At 37.4% G+C, this 16965-nt stretch overlaps 1 pseudogene; it reads left to right on the forward strand.

Annotated features, from left to right (window-relative positions):
• The first annotated feature begins 295 nt into the window (after window positions 1–295).
• Window positions 296–817, forward strand: LOC104654073 (annotated as a pseudogene).
• The last annotated feature ends 16148 nt before the right edge of the window (window positions 818–16965 follow it).

Below are 16965 nucleotides of genomic sequence, written 5' to 3' on the forward strand. Positions count from 1 at the left end.
CCTTATAAAAAGGGAAAATTTGGGCATAGAGACAGATAAACACATAGGGAGAAGACATGAACATGAAGCCAGAGATTAGGGTGATGTATTCACAAGCCAGGGAGGACCAAAGATTGCCAGCAAACCCCCAGAAGCTGGCATAAACTCCCTCACAGTCTCAGAAGGAACTGACCTTGCTGACACCTTGATCTCAGACTTCCAGACTCCAGAACTGTGAGACAATAAATGTCTGCTGTTTAACTCCAGATGTACTTGGTTTCTTCAAGCATTTGTTCAGCAAGATTAAAAATTAAAAATGTCTTCCAAACAAGAAATAATGAGTGACCAGCAGTTTAGACGGGTTGCAAAGGACCCGAGATTTTGGGAAATGCCAGAAGAGGATCGAAAAGCTAAAATTTACAAGAGATTTCGAGCTATGTTTCATGACAAGAAGTTCAAGTTGAACTATGCTGTGGATAAAAGAGGGCGCCCCATTAACCACAGCACTACAGAGGATTTGAAAAGTTTTTATGACCTTTCAGATTCTTATTCCAATCTCTCTAATGAAGATAGCTAAGTGTTGAAACAAAAGGAAATAAAGAAGAAAAAAAAAATCCAGACTAAAAAAGAAACAGATTTTAAAAATCTAGTTGAGGAGAAAAAGAAAGAAACCAAGAAAGCTAATCAAAAGTGTTCCGAAAATAAAACTGATTTAAATAAATCTGAAGGAATCAAAAAAATTAAAACCTCGTGTAAATCTAAGATAGAATCAAACGTAAGTCCAAAGAAGGCAAGCAATGAATTTACACAAAAAAGTACAATTTCTGGTACTTTTTAATGGCAGCCATAGGAAATTAATGCTGTGTTGTTCATCTTTTTAATTTTTCTATTCTATTATGTATAGCTGTATCTTATTGCACTTTTAATTTGTATTTCCCTAATGATTGATGATGATAAGACCTTTGTCAGGTGCTTATTAATGATTCGTACATCTTCCTTTATGAAATACCTATTCAAGTATTTTGCCCAGTTTTCAATGGAGTATGTGTCTTTCTACTATTTGAGGTACAGGAGTTCTTAATGTAAGTTCTGGATACGAGTCTCTGTAAATATTTTCTCCCAGTCTGTGGCTTGCTTTTCTTTTTCTTAGTGGTGGCCTTAGATGAGCAAACATTTTTAATTTTGATGAAGTGAAGAGAATTCGTTGCCCTGCATAACAAAAGTGCAGAGGTAGAACTTTTTTTTACTTTGTTGCTTTCTTCAACATCTAGATAAAAGTTTAGCCCCTCTAGTAAGTTCTTACTTTCCTATCCTGCTCTACTTTATTTATTTCTTTCAGGGGCCTCAGCACTATTTTTACTGTGTGTCTTACTTAGTCTGTTTGTGCTGCTATAACAAACACCTGAGACTGGGTAGTTTATAAATAACAAAAATAAATTTCCTCACAGTTCTAGAGGCTGGGAATCTAAGATCAAGGCACCAGTAGGTTTGGTTTCTGATGAGGGCCTGGTCCCTTTAATCAGCATGGTGCCTTGTTGCTATGTCCTCTGGAAGAAACAAGCACTGTGTTCTCACATGATGGAAGGCAGAAGGGCAGAAAGGGCTTTAAACCTCTTTATAATAGCACCTAATCACATGCATGGGGGCAAAGCCCTCATGACTCAATCACTTCCCCAAAGGCCCCACCTCTCAATACTGTCACAATGGGCCTTAGGTTTCAACATATGAATGTTGAAGGAGACACAGACATTCCAACCATAGCACCATGTTATCTGATATTTTCAAACTCCTTTTGTGATTTTATTTATTCTAATTTTGATATCTTGGTTCCTGGTGGCAATGATATTTTGAGCTATGGAATCTAAAGTGGTGGAGGAAAAAAAAAAAGCACTTTTGTGCATGTAGGAGTGAAGGCAGGGACAAAAAGAGAGAGGCGGAATGTAAGAAAAACTTGGACTTTTGAAGAAGAAAGCCTTGACTTCAAATCCTCTTCCTCAATAATTATTGATTTTGAGCAGTCATTGAAATGTCTTGATCTCAGAATTGTCCCATGTAAGATTTGCATGATAATTCTCAACTAATAAAGTTGCTAAAATTGCATAAGGTGCCTAGGAAGAACACCAAGTACATTGCTGGCACACAGTAGGCACTTGCAACAAGGATGTATTACTATTATTGCTGTCATTAGAAAGTTACTGAACCATGGAAGATTCATAGATGGCTGGAACTATTAAGTTTTGAAAGGCATGGGTCATTTACTGAGCAAATCAAATTACCCCACCATCCTTAGCCACCTTCACTTCCCCTGACCCAATCATCTTCTTTCCTCTTCAATCGGTGATGTGCTGGTGAATGTTTAACAACTGGTTTTCCAGGGAAGAAAAGTTTTCATTTTTAACATTTGCCGATTTCCATAAATACCTCCATTACGGTTGATTTCAAACTACCAATGTGATGTCACTGAATGCAGCATCAGGAAGAGATGCACACAGTCTGGTTGTCCAAGTACATGCGTGGGCTCCAGCACTCCCCTGTCTTCAACTCAACTCGGAGAGGTCACTGTTTTGTTTTAATCATGTAAGTCTCTTCCATTCATTTGACTTCTCAATTCTGTAATCAGATTACCAATTTAAATAAAATTTAATTATGCTTCACATGTGTGCCACCCTACTACACCTCTAGCATCACCACTCAGAATCATTAAGTAGCTTTATTGCAAGGGTCTACATAATTTGGCCTTTTCTAACGCTTCAGAATCATGTCAGACACACTATTCTTTTTCCAAACCCCTAACTTTCATTCCAGTTATCTTTTCTGCTTGTCTTTTGGGTCTCAGCTTAATCAATTCTATAGGAAAGTCTTCCTGAGCTTTTGTCCAACTCCAGTACAGAGAATATTTCTTTGTTATATTCTTTCACACAACCAGGTTTCTTTCTCAAAGTACTTTCCCATCACTCAATCTTAAGAGTAATTATTGGGTTAATATCTATTGTCCCACAGCATGTAAAATCTGCTGCATCAGGGACTGCACCTCTATTTTCTCTAGTACTAGAACCATCTTTGGGAAAGAATAGGTTCTTAATAAAAAGTTTTTGATTCAATGCATTTATGAATAAAGTCATTTATTTACATCTATTATATCTAGTTGTTTGTATTAGCCCATTCTCATGCTGCTAATAAAGACGTACCTGAGACTGGGTAATTTATAAAGGAAAGAGGTTTAATTGACCCACAGTTCAGCATGGCTGGAGAGGCTTCAGGAAACTTACAATCATGGCAGAAAGGGAAGCAAATACATGGTGGCAGGAAGGAGAAGTGCAGAGTGAAGAAGGGTGGGGAAAGTTCATTATAAAACCATCAGATCTCGTGAGAATGCACTCACTATCACAAGAACAGCGTAGAAGTAACCACCACCATAATTAAATTACCTCCCATTGGGTCCTTCCATGACACATGGTTATTATGGGAACTACAGTTCAAGATGAGATTTGAGTAGGGACACAGCCAAACCACATTATTGTTCAATATGCATGTTAATTTTACCTAGCATGTATTGGATGCCTACTGTATGCCAGTCCTGTGTTAGGCATTTAAAAGCATTATTTGTAATTCAACAAAATACACAATATTCAATTTTTAAATTTATTTAATTGAGAAATTGTTTTTTAGTGTCTACAATGTACAAGATTTTGCATTAGGGGCTTAGACTGTGGGCTGCTTGGTACAATATTGAACCTAAAATCCTTCAAGCAACAAAATGCACTATAATTTATTTGATATGTTTTAAATAGCTCTAAGAAGAACTCTACACCTATAAAATGGTGAAAATCAGTGATGTTTTAAAAATATGTGGCCTCAATTCACCCACTAATTTACTACTAGTTTCAAAGGAAGAAAGAAACTAATTTTTTTATCTTCTTCTAAAGGATTTGGGCCATTGAAAAAAGGTATCTTGTTGATTCATGAAAAAAGTGATTTGTTCAGTTTAGCAAAGATATTTTCAAATTTTATGGTAACTCTGATGACAGATGGTCAGAAAAACAAAAGAGATGAACATGTAGAGTTTAATGGAAGGAATTGAAATTACTGAGTTGGAAAGGGTTTGTATTTAGTGCCAAATGTAGCACAGAAGTAAATGCATCAGTGAAAGGACACATTTATCAACTTAACACAAATCCATTGTGTGGCTACATCCCACTTGACTGTAGTGAGCTTCTGCACTCAGTTGAATTGGCTGGAATCTCTTTATTTGTTTATTTTTGGATGTGAAAATCTGTGCCCGGCGCTCAAAAGTTCCTCTTGGTATACCAACCATATCAATTACCAAGCAAAAACAAAGGACAAAGGAAATAAGATAGTAATGACAAAAGCCTTAGGTCCTTTTTCTCTAAGGTGGTGTTTCCAATCAATATGGCAGAACTAAGAATGACTATAGAGGTCAGCCATCTGGCCAACACTTTACCCTCAGAGGACATTTTCTGACTTTCCTTTTCCTTAAGTTCATGCAAGCAAGGGGACAGGTGAAATAAATCGTACTTTATAATCCCTTTTTCATAATATTTTTATACAGATGAAGTCAGATTAACAGAAACATTCATTGAGGGAAAATCATTCAAATAAAATAGATAGCATGTTTGTAACAAACTAGACACTATTTTACCATGTGAGTGTGTTGCTATTTTAGCCTATACACCCTCACAACACTTATATACCATAGCCAAGTTAGTGAGGTGACATACTAAGTAAAAATGGAAACAAACTACCTGTAGCCTTATTAAAAACCAAAATATGTTAAAACTCTTATGTCTTCAGTCATTTTCAGTGAAACAAAAATAATAATCTCATCCCAGAGGACCTAAGTGTGATCACTGGATATAATACAAAAATGTAGATACGTAAGGTATGAAGATAAGTAATATCAGAGACAGACTTAGGTTATTCTTGCTTAGCTCCTAGTAAATTTATTTACTTAACTCTATAAACCAAGGTCAAGAGCTATGAACTTTATAGAATTCCTTACTAGATGTGGGTATTGTTCACTCATATGCTAGAGAGGATTAAAAGGCTTAAGCTAAATAAAGTGTCTGTGGAAAATTCTGTCATCTTCAGGACTGTACAGGGACTGCAGTGGATGAGTAGATGTTGGTCTTTGATTTTTCTTTTCTTCTTTTTTACTCTCTCTTTTCAACTCCATGGTTGGAACTCACAGTACAGGCTATCCTATTTTTAAAAAAGGAATTTTTAGTGCTCTCACAATATTAAACCTAATAGCTTAACACATTCCATTTGAAATTTTTGTCTCCTTTTTAAAAGACTGTAATCCTGGGCTCAGTGGGTCAAAATTCTAGACAAAGAGCAGATAGGTCTAACATATGGCATTTCCATTATGGCAACTTACCTGGCCTTTGACCCAGGTAATCAGTTAATTATGGGCTATGATTTTTAGTGCAGATTCCCAAGCCTGTGGCATAATGCTATTTCAGGAGTTTAGGAAGAATGACATCTTGAAACAGGAAACAATAATTTCCAGTTGTCATTAAAAAAACTGATGTGTCCTGCCTATTACTCACCAACAATCCCTACCATTTAATTTTTTTTTTACCCTTTATTAAGGAAAAACTCAAACATATACAAATAAAAAGGGACAGTATAGAAAAACCATTGCTTATTCATAACCCAGCTCCACTAATTATTTCTACCTTCTTATTTCATCTATATTCTTCAGTCTACCTCCCACTTCCCCTCCAGATTATTATTATTTTTTGAATTTGTTTCCACAATTCTTTTGCATTTGTAGCTTGACTACAAGATACCACCTCTGAATGGTGTGGATGCATGCCTTCTACAAATAGAAATGTAAACATTCTTGTACATACAGAAGGTAAAGATGTGTCATTATCTAGCTTTAATAGACAATTAGTCTGGCAATGCAATTCCTGCCAAAGAGAAGAAATGCAGAAAACAATTTTGAAAACAAAGTCATCATTTCTTTCCATTGACTAGGTTTTAGCCAGCCTGATAGTCCTCCCTCTGTTAGGAACACAACCACTTTCTTCTTTGCAGAGCATATTTCTTGTGGTTCTAGTGGAGGCAGCCCTGCCCTGCCCAGGATTGAACATGTGATCGAGGCTGTTCAAAGAACTCCTCCATTCCTATAGTAATTAGACATGATTGGCACAGGACACGTGGGCCCGAGGGCAGAGGCTCGTATATTTCAGGAGATATGGGAGATTGGGAGCTATGAGGTCTGTGTGAACCTGAAGCTAACAGTCATCTTATCAGGGAGAAAGAGCCTGAGAATGAAGCAATACAGAAGAAAAAGAGGTGGAGACAGAAAGGGAGACAAGAGACAGGGAGAGAGAGACAGAGAGAGAAACAGAGAGAGAGAGAAACAGACAGAGAAACAGAGAGAGAGTACACCATTTGGACACTTGTATATACAGCTGTGCCTGAAGTGCTCCTGAACTTTTCAGATGCGTGAACCAATAAATTTTCTTAAACTAGGTCTCTCCATTTAAAACAGAAATAATCCCAATACGGTAAATGTCTTCCAGCATTTTACTGGCCACCAGACATAGATACCACACTGTGAATTCATTCAGCGTTCAGCTACCTGGCAACATGTTTCCTACTAGCACTAACTGGGGCATGTGCTTCATGTAGGCCCACATCCATGAGGAGATGGGATGTCAAGATAGTGAGAATCAAGATAGTGAGAATAGCATGTCCAAAACTGAAATCCTGACTTTCCTTGCAATATATTTCTCCTTCCATATTTTCCATCCTATAAATGATATCTCCATTCATCAGTTGCATAAACTGGAAACTTAAGACCTATTCTTGCTTCTCTCATTCCTTCGTATACCACCAGCAATCTATTGCTATGTCTTGTCTGTTCTATCTTCAAAGCACAGCTCAGCTCCATCCACTTCTCTGCATATCTGCTGGCTCCACCATATCCAAGCTACATCAACACACATGCACTAAATCAACAGCAGCCTTGATCTCTGTGCTCTATTTCTGTTTCTCTGTAATCCATACTCTACCCAGATTATTTGCTAAAATACCAGATTCTATAACTCTCTGCCTTAAAACCCATCAGTGCCTCTCCATCCCACATAGAATAATTTTCAAACCTCTTGGAACAGCCTGCAAGGCCTGTACGACCGAGTCCCTGAATCTTTAGTAAACATTAACTGTAAAAAATAGCTTGCTAGAAAAGTATGCAGATGAACTGTGAACCACACAGGTTGGACTGCGTGGGACTGCTACTTATGTGCTGCCCCCAAGACAGCAAGATCAATCTCTCCTCCTCCTCCTCCTAGAAAAGTATGCAGATGAACTGTGAACCACACAGGTTGGACTGCGTGGGACTGCTACTTATATGCTGCCCCCAAGACAGCAAGATCAATCTCTCCTCCTCCTCCTCCTCCTCAGCCTACTCCATGTGAACATGAAGATGAAAACCCTTATGATTATCCACTTCCACTTAACAAAAAGTAAATATCTTTTCCTTATTATGTTCTTAGTAGCATTGTCTTTCTTATTGCGCTTACTTTATTTTAAGAATACAGCACATCATTGACATCATTGATAGTAGCTGCTTCCTCTAAGTGGCCCACACCAGAAAAGGAAATAGACAGAATATTTCGTGCAATGACTTAACTTCCTTGTGTTAGACTTGGTATCCCTTCAAGATTTTTTAAAGAGGTAAATAGAGGGAGTAACTTTTTCTGGAAGTTGAACAAATGGCTCTATGCTTCCCCTGCTTGCTTGCTATACTAAGTTGCATTTAGAATTTGGTTCTAAGAATTGCCTTCTCTTTTTCTCCCCCCAATAGGTTGAGCTCTTTCCTTCTTGCCATTTTTTTAAAAAACTAGACAAGGCCTTGCTGTGTTGTCCAGGCTGGACTCGAACTCTTGGGCTCAAGCGATCCTCTCTCCTCAGCCTACCAAGTGGCTGGGCTATAGGTGTGCACCACCACAACCAGATTTTCTGGTTATTTTTAAATTAGATAAAACTGTAGATGATTCAGCCTCCCCTCTCTCAAAACACTCCTAACAAGTAAGCAGTCTTCCGGCTTCTGCCTGAGCTGGGGAATTGAGGGTAGGTCACTAACTCTCAGTAGCTCCAATGTAGGTACTCAAACCAGTCTGAGAGCCTTAACAATGGGTAGTAATCTCAGTATGTCTCTTGGGGCAACACACAATCAAATCACTTCCTGACAAGTTTTCCCCTGTGAAAGATAAAGAGCCCTAAAAAAAACACAGTAAAGAATGCATATAACATACAAAATATGTATTAATTTACTGTTTATGTTATAAATGAATAGTAAATATATTTTCTCTTCCTTGTGATTTTCTTAATAACATTTTCTTTTTTCTCTTGCTTGATTATAAAAAATAATATATATATATAACATACAAAATATATGTTTATCAACTGTTTATGTTATTAATAAGGCTTCAAGTCAATGATAGGCTATTAGTAGTAAATTTTGGGGGTGAAACAAAAGTTATACACGGATTTTTTACTGTGTGGTGATAAGTGCCCCAACCCTCATATTATTCAGGAGTCAACTGTATATATTTAGAAGCTTTAGACAATAAAAACTATTGTTAAATATTTAGGAGAATATTGTTAAATATGTGGAAGCTTAAACAAATTTTTGTTGTGAATTTCTATAATTAATCTATTATAATAATTTAACGACCTTTATGTCAGGTTTCACCGGAGGCGGTTTCATCACCTTTCATTCCATGGCTGCTAATATCTCCTTGACTCCATAGAAGCAACTTGGGTCCACACGTGGGACCAAAGGCAAAGTACTCCATCTTCCTGATGAACCAAGCAAGACATGACAAACCTAAGCCATTCTGACAAGTTTTGAAATCAGGAATAGAACTATTGATTAAAACTGTGGTAAATTCAAATACATGTTTAGTTTGAAAATCTTGCTAATTCAAATACATAAATTAACTGTGCAAACAAAATTTATTTTTGTACTTTATAAGCAGTCCTGTTAAGGCACATGCGCTTGCATACAAAGCATAGACTAGGCAAAAACACATCAGAATGTTCACTGTGGTCTCTTTCTTGAACATGGTATTCTTTTTGCATTTCCAATTTCCAAACTTTCTACAATGGGTATAAATTATGCTTGAAACGATAAATAAATGTTAACTCATCAAATACGAAAATGCAAAGAATACCAAAGAGATGAAATGATAGTCTTGAAAATTCAACATTTGTGTATTTTGCAGGCCACGTCACAGCAGGAAATACAGGGCAAACTTTTTACCTCTAAGTCACAGACATGAGGGGGAATCACTTTCTCTTGGTTCCCCTCAATCTAACAAAAATCTTAACTTTTTGAGGTCACCCTATGAAGCAGACTGCTTGAAACCAACAAGGACACTGAAAACTTTTAAAGATTTTCTCAATTCCACTTGACAAATTCATTAGCCTAGAAGTGGAAGAAATCTAAATGATAGAGTATAGTGGTTAAAGGCACAGGTTTTTGAGTGAGCCACGAGGGTTCAAATTCCAGCTCCACCATTTACTATGTGATCCTGTTCAATGCACTTAAATTCTGAGCCTATCTTCCCACATATAAAACAGAGAGTGAAAAAGACAAATAGGGCTTTTGTATTATTTTTAAAAATAGGTTTGAACTTGCAAACCCCCTGATAAGATCCCAAAGACCCCCAGGGATCCCTGACTACATGAACTAAGCCATAAGATTGTGAGAACTCCTTACTGAGCCATAAGATTGTGATTAAGGATTTATATCTCCCCCTCGCTGGGATAGCCAAAAATGCTGCCCCACGTTTTCACGCTTTCCTTAGGTATAACTGCCAGTTAAGAACCATAGAGAGGCGGCATTATCTGCAGACTTGATATGCTATGGACATATCAACCTAAGAGAGGCAAATTCATCTATTATCATGAAGGCAGGATGTTTATAATCGATGACATGAGTATTTATTATTAGCAGCAATAATAATGAACTGATTGATCAGATTAGTAAAATTACCATCTTGGACAGCAAAAGATATATTAAAATTAGAAGGTAGTGCAGGGAAAATTTTACAAGCAGAGTGAGACTGTTCCAGGCAAACCAAATATATGGTCACCAAGGCATACAGTGGAACCCTGTACTGAAGGACTCAGATGAACAACCAAAGTCATCCTGAATCCCCTGGACCCTTGGAGGTTGGGACTGGGCACAAGGCATAATTGCTGGAGAAAGGTCAAAGATGATCTCTACCTCTTTAACCCTTTTGCCCATATTTTCCACGCTTAGCATGAAAGACAGAATTCTTAGCTCAGAATAATAGAACCAAGCAAATGTTAGAAGAATTCGAATAGAAAAATGATCATTGCCTTCCTTGCCTGGATGAAAAGCTACTGTTATTTTAGTAACATAATATACTCTTTCCAGACAGATCTCTGAACTCAAAGACTTCTGAAGACTGAAAGGGTAAATGCCAGACAGGAAGCTATTCATGAAGAAAGTCAAGAAAAATAGGTTAAAATGCATAACAGCCATTGCTGGAAACTCAAGGCATCTCCAGTGTTCCTCTCCAGCTCTAACTCCTGTGCTCATCCTAAGTAACAGAGCTCAAAGTTCACAACCAAGATTCAAATTCCTTGGTTTCGAATCTCAATTCAATACTACATTCACCAAACTAGTCAAAATCATCATCTCCACAAAATGGTGCAATTTACCCATTTAAGAGTCCCACCACTACTGTCAACAGAGTTAAATACCAAAAGCAGAACCTAAACCATCAGAGAGCCCTTGGGTGAATGGGTTAAGGCCTTGCTATTATTCAGTTAAATAAGAGTAAGTCTTTTAAATCCAAATTATACAGTCATATTTGTCTACTGATCCTCTTCTGCCTCCCCCAGGACATTAAATCATATCTCAAACATTCTGACAATCAGCTAAATATTACAATGAAAAATGAGTTCCCACTGTGAGTTCAAAGAAAATACATGCAGCATATTCACACTTGGTTCCCATGGAATAGAGTCTTTTACTGGGAGTTAAGAAGATATAAGAAAATTATTTTGTGTGTTTATGTGTTTTTACATTATCCTTCTTAGAGTTATTAATGCTAATTGATAAATAATGACAGCTAATATTAACTGAATGCTAATTGATAAGTAATGACAACTAATATTATTAACTGAGCATCTTCTACAAACTTGAGATAGCACTATTTTACATATGGTATGAGTCTCATTCCACGTAGTCAAGAATGCAAGAAATATATCTTTATTTTTAATTAATCAATGTAAATTTTGTTTTAATGCCCATCCCTGGCTGGCAGGAACCTTAGTGTCAGTCACTTACTCCTCACCAGACCTCACAGTCTCCTCACCAACCCCATAGTTGTACTACTGCCTAGGATCATACAAAAAAACAGAGTGGGAGGACTGTTGTGTGCTGATAATGTATCCTTACAGGTCCCACTGAATTGCACATCCTCCCTACTTGTAGGGCTTCTCAAGTCCCACAGTGCTCAGCTGCTCCCAGGCCATACATGGGACACAGTTGCCATTGTGAAGTTTTCTGTGGTCTCCTCAGCCTGTACTCACCATGTAGGCACTACCCTCTCTGGAGTTTTGCTTTCTCTCTGGATGCAGCCAGAAAGTTGCATGAATACCTCCTGCTTTCAGAATTCATAGACCTCTGTCTGCCCCTCTGGCCATCACAGGTTTATTTGTATAAACTGAGGGAAATCCTTCTCCTGCCAAGTTTTCCAGGTTCTTTTCTTATCTATTCCTTTCTTCCTTCTCCTCCCTATGCACAGCCTGTACATTCTCCTATGAGTTTTTGATTTTGGAAAGATGAATCCAGATAGAGTTCCAGGCTACTTTTGCTTCACACCTTCCCCAACCCCTGATAGAAGTAAGTCAAGGGAGCCAGCCACTTGGAAAGGGCAGAAGGAAGAAAGAAGAAAAGGTAAGAAAAAGTGCAAGGAGAAAAATGCCTTAAGATATCCAGCCTGGCAAAGTGCAGTGGCTCAAGCTTGTGATCCCAGCACTTTGGGAGGCCAAGGCGGGCAGATGACTTGAGAGGAGAAGTTCGAAACTAACCTGGCCAACATGGCGAAATGCCATCTCTACTAAAAATACAAAAATTAGCCAGATGTGGTGGCCGGCACCTGCAGTTTCAGCTACTTGGGAGGCTGAGAGAGGCTGAGGCAAAAGAATCACTTGAACCCAGGAGGCAGAGGTTGCAGTGAGCAGAGATGGAGCCACTGCACTCCATCCTGGACCACAGAGTGAGTGAGACTCCATTTCAAATAAATAAATAAAATTTTTTAAAAATCCAACCTAACATCAAGTCAGCACAGTGACACAAGGTGATATGTGTTGTTGTCTCAATGTTATGAAGAGGAAAACTCAAATTCAAAATAGTTAAAACAAAGGAATATAAATTTTCCCAGGTCACACAACTATTAAGTAGTAGACAGGAAATGTAGCTTTAGGCCTCTCAGATCCCAAAATGTAAAATCAAACTTGTGGCTTTCTTGATGAAACAGGTTATATCACAAAACTGTGGAATAGATTTATAAGTATCTCATTTATTTAGATTATTCTAAGTGTATACTTGGTGGATTTTTTTTTTTAATTATGAGAGAAACTTCTTCAGCATTGCTCAAAACTGAAATACAGGCATATATGTTGAATGCATTGCTTTTCAATTTTTTTCCTCATGAACCTGACTAAGATTGTATTACCTCCACCAGTATCGACCCAGGAGAAAGTATTTTCAAGGCAGCTTGACAAGTGTTCATACTGTGGAGGATCTGAACAAGAACAATAGCTCAGTGGGGGCATTACCTGCCATGATTCTCTTGCCTGCTGGGTTTCTGGCTTTCAGACATTTTGACAATGATGTAGTCTTTAATTGGCCTCTTTGCAAATGCCTGCTCCTCACTTTTGACATTAATTGCTAATTAATAAAAGCATGAAAATGTCAGTATATCAGCATATGAGCCAATACCTTAATGTTGAGAAAGTACATAAAAACATAGCTTTTATATTTAGGATAGGGAAAAAGTAAAAAACTAACCAGTTACAACATCCCTTCTTCACACTTGCTCTGATATGGTTACAGAGCCAGCTTTCACAAGACCCTCAGTACCTTCCCTTCCCACAGAGACTAGATAAAATGTTTCTGCACAAGCAAGGTGCTGTGAAACTATTGCCACCCACTACAAGGCACCCACTCACTGCCCAAAGTCAGGGGAGATTCACACTAGTTAAACTTGGGATGCTCTGGGTACAAAACATAAATGCACAAATATCACACACTTGAATGGTTTTATTACTTCAGTTTTTGGAACCTGGGAGGAGATTTGGTCTTGGCCTTGGAAAGGAGGAGAAAGTCCCCCTGGGCCATGAGCCTAAACCACTTGTCCTGGCTCAGGTCATCAGAATGCTCCCCACTACAGCAATGAGTCAGACCCCCTCTGGCAAGGATGGGACACTCAAAATTTTCACTTGCTTTAATAATTTCTGAAAAATATATTCCTTTGAGAACCTTATGGGGAGAGATGGGTTTGCAAATATTCCTCCTCAATAGCACCCACTAAATACCAGGTTGTAGCATCATTTAGAGCTCAGAAAATTAAGAATATATACATATTGAGAGCACTTTTCCCATGACTCTTTATTCTGCTGCTCAAAAGCTTCTGTTAAGGAAAAAAAAGAACTATAATTAAAACGGAAAGAGAGGTTCTAGCATTTTTTGAATATACTAGATATTCTAAAATAATTTGGTTTGAAATGGGTTAACTTTCATCATCTTACTTGAAAGTAATACCTTCAGGTATCATGGCAAACTTTGAAGACCTTATCACTGTTGCTAGTGGAAAATGGATATTTGACAGAAATGATTATCCTAATTCTCCACTTTGCCTTTTTTAAGATAAAATTATTTTAGAATTTTTTTTTGCAGAAAAAATGCAACGGTAATTGAGACACTTTCCTCATACTCCTCACTCAGGTTCCCCTAATGTCAGCACTTTACATTACCATGCTGTATTTGCCAAAACTGAGCAACCAGTGATGATACATTGCTATTAATTAAACTCCAAACTTTATTTTGGTTTCATTAGTTTTCCCATCAATGTCCTTTTTCTTTTCCCAGGTCCAATCCAGGGCACTGCATGGCATTCAGTTCTTATATCTCCTTAGTCTCCTCTGTTCTGGGACACTTTCTCTGTCACTTTGTTTTTATGACCTTGATAGCTTTGAGGAGTACTGCTCAGGTATTTTATAGAATGCCTCTCAATTTGGGTTTGTCTGGTGTGTTTTGTTATGATTAAACTAAGGTTATGGGCTTTTAGAAAGAATATCAGAGGTGAGGTGTCCTTCTCATTCTGTTATGTCCAGAAGTATTTGAAGTATCTGAAGAGGTATTTGATACCAACATGATAAAACATAGTGGTACTAACTTTGATTACTTGGTTAAGACAGTGTTTGCCAGATTTCTACACTGTGAAATTACCACTATTTCCATTTCATACTCTATTCTTCTAAAGCCAGTTCACTAAATCCAGTCCATACTCAAGCTGGGGAGAGATTAAGTTCTACCTCCTGGAAAAGGACAGAGTACCTACCTATAGTTTTAAGAATTATTCTTTAAGGAAAATTTCTTTCTCTACAATGTATTTATTTATTCAATCATTTAAAAAGTATTATGGATTCATATTTATTTTATTCTTTGGGTAATGCATCATTTGTTTCTTTTTCACCTGAATTATTTCTGCTTTAGGTATTGGGAGCTCTTTGATGATGGCTGTTGTGCCCCTTTGACATACTCCATGCTGTTGTTTTTTGAGCACTTCCTTACTTTCTGGTGCTACAGGATGCTCCAGGGTCATCTTGTACTTTCCCTGTCCTAGTCCTAGAATTAGTGTACTTCTCCAAGGAACCCTGGTTCCTTTTACTGGAGAATTCTTCTTAGAAACCAAGACCTGAGCACTGGGATGCTCATTGCTACTGGGACTTACTGCTTCTAGGTTCTCTGTGCTGGCAGAACTAATAGATTATGCATACATATGACCTATGTATACTCACACCTTTATAATTATTTCTATATCTATTCATTTGTAGAAATATTAAGATAAATATTAGTTCATACTGTTGTCTCTGGTTCTAATCCAGTAATATGAGGTTCATTCTATTCTTCCCTTCTTTCTTATGTGTAACTCTCTCTTCCTTAGTAAGAAACCTATCTCCCAACATCTACAATTCATAGACTTATAATGTTTGCTTTTTGAAATGGAGATGTAGGTTAGAATACCAAAATATACAAGCAGATTGAAGTAGTGTCTTGTGTGATCCATGGAAAATGTAATTCAACTTAAGAATTGCTAAAAATAATTATGACACTCTGCATTTGTAAAATGCAAAAAAAAATCTATCTCATAAGATTACTTGTGTTAATTTAAATGAGAAAACACATTTAAAGATTTTCATAAATAGTAAATTTGGAAAAAAATACTGTTACTACTATTAATAATAAATGAAACTGTTAAAATGAAATTCTTTATAAATTGTGTATTTTTAAAGCATAATTTTTCCCCTCTACATAAAAATCTTACATTGGTTGAATAGGACCAAAGAACTGAGAACTTTGTTTAGAACCAACTGGAAATTGGCTTTGAGATTAAAACGGTAGGGATGGCCAAGTTGGCTGACAAGTACAAAAAAGGTGCTCTGGGTGAGATCATGATTCTACAGCTGTGCTGCTCTTGGTGGATCCCTCAAAGACTAGCAGGCCTGAGTATTATGTGAAATCCCAAATGTATCACTAAACAGAAGCACGGTGAGCTCAATCCAGAAGATAGAGGAGCACTTGGAAAGTAAGCCGGGCACAGATGAAGACAGCTCAAGTACAGCTTACTAAAGATAAAAAGAGGAGCCTTGTTTTTCCAAAATAGATAGAGGGTACTGTCTCCCACTCAGCAGTGTGCAAATGCAAAAAGCCAAAGATAAAAGAAAGATTAAAATATAACCACAGAAAATGCAAAACAAGAGCAAATAAGACAGAAAGGCTCAACCAACATCATTTCTTCGGCGAGTAAGGCTATAAAGCCTCCATAGCCAGTAGAGTATAGAGATGTTACTCTTTACTCCTTTAGAAACGCCAACCTTGGTGATCGTAAAGGTATAGTCAGTGGCCTACTGCTGCAAGGTTCTCTGGAACGAGCTGAGATTTGATGCAAAATGCAAATCCTTTCTTTAGTTTGTATCAGTAAGATCATATATATTTCTATGGATGTTCATTTTTACACATAATTAAATCATTTTCAAGGAGTCTATTATGTCATGTAAGATGAGCACATCCTTAAAGTCCAGTATGGCTCCCATACAAAGCTGAGCAATGTTGAAGAGCTACACTGGGCACATGCACAATCAGCTAGTTGGATTTTGCAACCGATTCATTTTCTGGAAGAACCATTCATTCCAAATGCATTATTGGTGATGTCTTAAATTGACCATGTTTTCCACTCAGGGCTATTCCTACATTTTACTTACAAAAACACTCACAAGTTATCTTATTGACTAAAAGTTTAGTTTGAAATTATCTGGTTAATCCTGAAAAAAGAGTGCTGTGTGCTCACATAAACAATATTTGGAACCTGCAGTTTATGTTTACTTATTTAAATAATTCATACCAACCTGGGCAAGTGACTCACAACTGTAATCCCAGCACTTTGGGAAGCAGAGGATGGCTTGAGGCCAGGAGTTTGAGACCAGTCTAGGCAAAATAGTGAGACCCGCCTAGGCAAAATAGTGAGACTCTGTCTCTACATTTTTTTTTTATTCTCACTCACATTCTAACCTTCTCTCTTTCCTACCAAGAGCCTTCTCCTATGTCTTCTTCAGGTTTCAGGGAAGTGCTGTGGACTAATAAGCCTTTACTCAACTTTTTTCTTTTTTTTTTATTGTGATTAT

Source organism: Rhinopithecus roxellana, chromosome 9, assembly GCF_007565055.1.
Source record: "Rhinopithecus roxellana isolate Shanxi Qingling chromosome 9, ASM756505v1, whole genome shotgun sequence".
NCBI classification, from domain to species: domain Eukaryota; kingdom Metazoa; phylum Chordata; class Mammalia; order Primates; family Cercopithecidae; genus Rhinopithecus; species Rhinopithecus roxellana.